The 6,633-nt window shown below is 36.7% G+C and overlaps 1 long non-coding RNA gene across 1 annotated transcript; it reads right to left on the bottom strand.

Moving 5' to 3' along the window:
* Nucleotides 1-273: 273 nt before the first annotated feature.
* On the bottom strand, nucleotides 274-2,428 carry LOC113337884. The gene is made up of 5 exons (XR_003354478.1): nucleotides 2,228-2,428; nucleotides 1,962-2,086; nucleotides 1,232-1,378; nucleotides 477-910; nucleotides 274-345 (listed from the first exon to the last, which is right to left on the bottom strand). It is a non-coding gene; the product is annotated as an uncharacterized LOC113337884 (long non-coding RNA).
* Between the last annotated feature and the right edge of the window lie 4,205 nt (nucleotides 2,429-6,633).

The following is a 6,633-nucleotide window of genomic DNA, read 5'->3' as shown; positions in this document are numbered from 1 at the left end:
ATCAAAGACATCATTCATTTTGACTCTAATAGTCTTAACTTACAGTGACAAGATTTACTCCAGAAAAGGCAGCACCAAGACCAAGGCCTGAGGACATGGGAATTGGGATCAAATACGATTGAAGCTACCAATCCCTTGAGACCTAGCAAAGAATAAACAAAGAGAACAGGGATCAGTACTTTGAGCACCACATATGTTATTTAGACGCTAGCTCGCATACCCACTAATAATTAATCAAAGTAGAAATAATGAAAATTACCAACCCAAAGGCAGGTAGAAAACACATCTCACTTGTCCTGTCTGCTCTACAAGAATCCTTATAATGGATTGCTAGCAACTAATAGCCTGCAAAAATTTGAAGGATCTCATAAAAATCACACAAAATAGTTATAATTTTTTTCAGGTACACGATGTACCAACTACAAAATTGATTCAAGCAAATGCTAGACAACAAGTACAGGATTTATTAGACTCACATCTGATCCTTGCATGATAAAAGTATTTTTTTTTATAAATGCATAATCATGAAGTAGAGTCCACTAACAACCGCCGGCAACATCATGTCCCCCTGCCTCTGCTACAGCACCACAGAGTCATTGACCTTGAAACAACAAAGCACATCACCACCAACTTACACTCAGCACCATTCGAGAAGCTACCCAGAATACAATGCATGAAGTAGAGTGCACTGCTAAAGATATTCGAGACCTTTCCTGTCTTCCGATATAATTTACTACGAACAACTGGTCTCAAAAGGAAACTTCAGAAATTGAGGGGTACTGGCCACAGGACACTACATCTTGCACGAATTTCCAGCCCACTGGACAAATTTCCTTGCTGAGTGTGGCTGAAAACATCATGACTTGTTTATCATGAAGACTCATCTTGAAGATCTCATGTACATCCTTGTCTATACAATTAACAGAACAGTGAGGTAACTTTTGAGAAAATTAAACTTATAGGCAATAAACTGATTATTGACACAATCAGAGAAGCAACTTGTCCAGCGACAGGCTCAATTTGCTTCAATGTCGCAAGGACAAAGACAAAAGTTTTTTCCCATCCCAGATTTTACTGGGAAGATAACATCCATACCCAAAATAGCTTGAGGAATGCATTCGTGTTGAACAGACTATGCTGATTAATCAATTAACAGATAACACATCTCGAAACCATACCGAAAAGACTATGCTGATTAATCAATTAACAGAAACACATCAGGAAACCATACCGAATAGCGGCCTCACAATCTGCACTCTGACTTCTTAGTTGTCGGTTCTTTTCTTCTAGATCACCTCCAAATTAGCACCAACGATTAACATAAATTAAGGCTTCTTAGTAGCACGACGCCTTTCTTTACTGCTTCGGCAGCAATGTCCTGCAAACAATCAACAAAAGTAAACAAAACATATGAAGATGCATTTCCCGTTTGCTTTCCCAACTCGGTGAAATGATGAAAGTCATTGTGTTAGTTAAACGTCAACCAATGTTGGTCTTTGTTTTTGGTGAGCCCAAAGTGGAACTTGTACTTCAAATCTGTTGGTGTGTCCTATTCACTGACAAAAACACTATAAGCAAGAAAACAAAAGATGTGTTCATCAAAAATTGTAGTATAAAGAAACTGAAATATACGTAGTTGCTGAACTGCTATTTCTATATATCTCAAACTGCAGGCTTGGTGTTTAGATTAATCAACTTCTATACCACTATTGAAATTAACCCAAGAACACCCTCTGAAATCCAAATTTAATTCTCTTTAAATTTGGTAACCCAAGAACACCCTCTGAAACCCAAATTTTATTCTCCTCTAACTTTAAATTTGGTGTCGACAAAACCAGTATCAACCTAATCCAGTAGATGTAACAAAGTTGTATTATCGATGATGAAAAATATATGAATCCAAATGGAAGACAAAAATGGAAATATATCAGATTAAGAGAAACCATACTGAAAGAACTTACCTGTTGAGCATCAGTCCCCCAAGTCCAAGTACCAGAGGTAAAACTTCTTTTACTTACTCAAGTAAGTAAATCCATTGCTGAGATAAGTATACACACCCATTTATACAAATTTCTGGAATTAACAGCTGCAAAAAATAATCAATTGAACCATAAATCTCACAACAGATTCAATCAAAAAAGATCTCCCATTTGGTAAATCCCTAAAATTCACACCACCACCAGCAAAAATCAAAGCAAAACAGAAAATTAGGGTTTCCCTGACTAACCATATACCAACGAAGAGATATAATCTTGAGTTTCGGTACAATTACTAATTGCTTTAGACAACACAAAATTACTCTCGAATATTGTTGGTGATCCTCATTGACTATTCTTCATCAATTCACAACAAATCTCAAGAACTGATTCTGCTGATGGATTTTGTTGATGATGAGAATAGAGAAGAGGTGATGAATCTTCGTTTTCAGCTGGTGTTGATGAAGAGAATAAAGAAGAGCTGATGTTATTGATGGATATTTTCGATGGATCTTCGATTTCGTTTATGTTGATGAAGAAAATAGAGATGAGGCGAAACGAGAGAGAGAGATGGAGGCGCTTCTCCTGGTCGATAAAGAAGAAGATAAGTTAGGGTTGGATTTTGGATATATGACAAGGAAAAAAGGTGGAATAATCTTTCTCATGTAAAACCTTTTTACATATTTGGGCTAAAAAATAAGACTAGTGTTCCCACCCACGCAGCCGGTTCGCACACGTACAATACTGGTGTTACCTTGCACACAAGCAGGTCACACGTTTGTTATGGTCAACTGTTGCGAATTGCAACACCATTAAAATTTCGCAACTGCGACACGTTATTACAAATTTCGCAATGGAATCAAACGTTGCGAAAGAATGAGCTGTTGCGAATTCGCAACGGCTATTAAGCTGATGCGAATTTTTGTTGCTAATCTACAAATATGGTGTAGTGCTTCAAATGTCGGTCTCCTTGATGACTTGTGCCGAAATCAATTGCCTCATTAAAACTTGGATAAGGAAAAACCCAGTGGGACAAAACCTTGGTACATCTCTTCACATGTAGTACTTCACACATTGTCTCGTATTTTACATGTAGTTCATCACATGAATACGATCCTCAAAGATCGACGAGTCTAAGTTAATTTTCTCGTTAAAACTTCGCCAGGCTAACCCAGAGGGACAAAACCTGAACTAAAGAAAAAGAATAAAATATTAAGTAAACTTAGAACATATAATTGGATGCATATACGTTGCCTCATTAAAAACCTTGACAAGGAAAATCCATTGGGATAAAACCTTGACGAAGGGAAAAGAGTACAACGTGACAGATGCAGGAAAAGGTGATCCGTTGCACATGATCACTTTGCTTCGTTGAAGTTGACTAGTTGCTTCACAACTGTTAAGGAAGAAAATCCTCGCCTTAGCTGGGAAATTACATTCCCGGTGTTTGTTGTTGTCTCATTAAAAACCTTGCCGAGTAACAAAACCCTATGGGAAAAAGCAACCTCGGTAAAGGAAAATAGTTCAACACACCATTAGATGCTCCCCCTGATGTCAGACAATTTTCATTAGTCTAATGCAGTCAAAAGGAGTTTATCACACTTTACTTTAGTGACTTAAATGTTTATAAGACCATGTTGTTGATTCCGGAAGTTACGTTGCTTAACAGAGTATCGCATTTCACTTCTTTGATTCAAATATTTTCAGTAATATCAACGCGATATTTATGTCTTCAACGTTCAACATAGTTGATGTTTTTAGTATTCTCTCGCTAAAAACCTTGTCGAGTAACAAAACCCTTTGGGAAAAACTATTCTCGATCGAAGGGAAAAAGAGGACAACACAGCTTCAATTTCGGAGTAAATTATGTCGACATCATATCCTTGGATCCTCCCCCTGATGTCGGCATCTCCCCCTGATTACTTTCAGAGTTGTTCCAGACTGTTCCTTTAGTCATGTACTCTTCGAAACTGAATATCGGTAATGATCTAGAAAATAGTCTACCATATCTCCTCCTGATTACTTTCGTTGGAGAAGAGATTATTGTTCCTTCGTAATCAACAACTTTTGGATTGCACTTTCATTAGCATTCCTTTTTATGTCTTTGAAGGGATAAAAAAAATTTATGTCAATGGTTACTTTTAAGTACATGATTACGTTCACTATACCATTCTAATGACGTTGCATTGGTGCTGAGCTATATCTAGCTAACAAGTTCCCTGAGGATGCAAAATTCCATCGAGTACATTATTATACTAAGTACAAAAATGCGTCTATTGTACTTAGATATGGGAATTTCATCTCCCAACACGTATTCGTCATCTTCCTTTAGACAAAACGGTCATTTACTTATATTTGAACCTCGACTAATCATGGGAATGCTATCAGGATGCATGTCTTTGTTAAATTGCCTGAAAATTTTAGAGATATGCAAACTGTTGGAATAATATATATACCACAAGCTCAGTAGTCGGTCGATCTTTCCCCAGATTTTTCATCTCAAATTCGGATTTCAAATAGCTTTTAAGGTCTCTTATTACATCAAGAGTATCCATCATGTCTGTACCATCGACATAGATAACTATAACTCTAAATCAGGAACTTTCTTATGAATACGCAAGGAAAAATAACTTACTTGTCTATCCCCTCCAAATCACATAGTCACTTAGACGGGTATACCACATCCGCCTGATTGCTTCAATCTATAAGTAAGTGTTATATCTAACTGTAAACGCACTCTGTGGTTTAGAGTCACTTGATTTGGGTAACAAAAGACTATCAATTACTTTTATAAATATCTTCTATCTCTTGATTTTTTACAGAGATACGTAATAACCACATACATACGCTGCATTTCAAGTCATTTTGAAATTACCAAGCTAACTAAGTAGCAGAACACTATAACGTTCATTATAAGAGGACAATTCCAGGGATTTGTGAGAAACCTCACGCCACAAGGTGAGTCTTTATAATTTAAGACTTCTTTCTTCTCATTATTCTTTGTGACAAATTAATCATGTATGTCCAATATGATTTACACTTGGTTGGTTAGCACTACCACACCAAATACCTGTATATTTGTCAAAGAACCAAGTTCTACCTGGATTGTATAGGCCAAATATGCTCTTCGTTGACATTAAGAAACAAGGAGCTTGGTTCGATCTCATCTTGATTTATTTCCTTAAGCAAGTGTATATGAAATTAATCATCAGTATGCTCGCGTGATCTTTCCATTGACTCGTGCGCGTTCTCGTAATCCACTTGGGATGTCATTGTTCTCTGGAATCATTAAACTTCGGAGCGTCCTCCAGTATTGATTCATGAACATAGTCAGAGACAATCAAATGAGATGATTTCATTAATGATACAAATTAGGTTGTGCCTTACTCATGTACTTCCTTTCTAGGTGAGTATTGATCGAACTTGGTGATCTCTCCATATTCCTTTGTGGAGCCACGGCCTTAAATACACTTCCACCAAGTGTCGTTGCAACATCTTAGTCTATGGTGTTCCCTATACTGAGGAGTTCTAACCTTGCAGGAACATTTGCAGCTGGTAAGTGTGATCTTGTCACTTTGTCGATATCAGTGCACTTACTGAAATCGATTATTCTTTGTCACTTCACTTTTACATTTGTGGTACAAGATGAGACACAGTGGGAACACACCACGACAATTCCTGTCGTTACTTTAGAAAATACTTTTTCTTGTCTCCCCCTAATAACGGGAAGACTGTCTCATTAAAATGACAACTCGCAAATCTGGCGATAAGAGATCTCCTGCCAAAATTTTTAAAATGCGGATTATTGTTGGGAACTTATTTCCAACATAACTACTTAACAATTTTGAAGACCCATCATAGTACGATGTGGAGTCGTAATGGCACATATATAGTACAACCAAAAATTCCTAAGAACACGAATGTCAGGATTAAATCCAGTTACCAACTGGTACACAGAAAAGGTTGACTAATATTGAGTTCTAAAAACGAATTAAGTAAGATGCGTGTAATATTTCATATCCCCAAAGCAATAAAAGATAGGTTGGTACGTATAACCTATTCCTTAGGCACTATCTGTAACCTTTGATGGTAGCCTATGCAAGACCATTGGGTATAAGATGCTTTATATTGATCCTATTAAACATGCAATATTCATCAAGTCCTTTTGATGTAAATTCTTTAGCATTAATAAGGGTAGTGAGCCTTTGCACTTTGTATTGTGTAATATGTGCTAGGATTTTTTTAACGCAAATTTCTTGGGAACTATAATTAGTCCAAAATGTCAAAACATTCACCAGAGCCATAAGTGACTTTAATGGTTCGCATTCCGCATGAATATTTTTTTCTGAATTTCACCCTGTTTTCTTTGTAATATGTAAATTTTACCATTTGCATCTTCAGATGGTATCAATCCTTTTTACAGTAGACTTTGGAAAAATGAGTGATGTATAAAAGCATATTGGGAACTAGGGGGTAGTGCATCTAGTGTTTTAGAAAACACTTATTGTGAGATATGCCGTAACTTCGCATTATGCAAATCTTTTTCCCATTTTATCGTTCACTCAAATAAAGTGATGTTTGTGAGAGTCCTTTCAAAACAAAACATCATGTCACAACCAAAGTGCCATTATGGTTATGCTCAAAGCCTGTATGAGTC

This window comes from Papaver somniferum, unplaced genomic scaffold, assembly GCF_003573695.1.
Source record: "Papaver somniferum cultivar HN1 unplaced genomic scaffold, ASM357369v1 unplaced-scaffold_18, whole genome shotgun sequence".
In the NCBI taxonomy this organism is placed as follows: domain Eukaryota; kingdom Viridiplantae; phylum Streptophyta; class Magnoliopsida; order Ranunculales; family Papaveraceae; genus Papaver; species Papaver somniferum.
The sequence above is the reverse complement of the archived record's forward strand: the minus strand, read 5'-3'. Positions and strand labels throughout refer to the sequence as shown.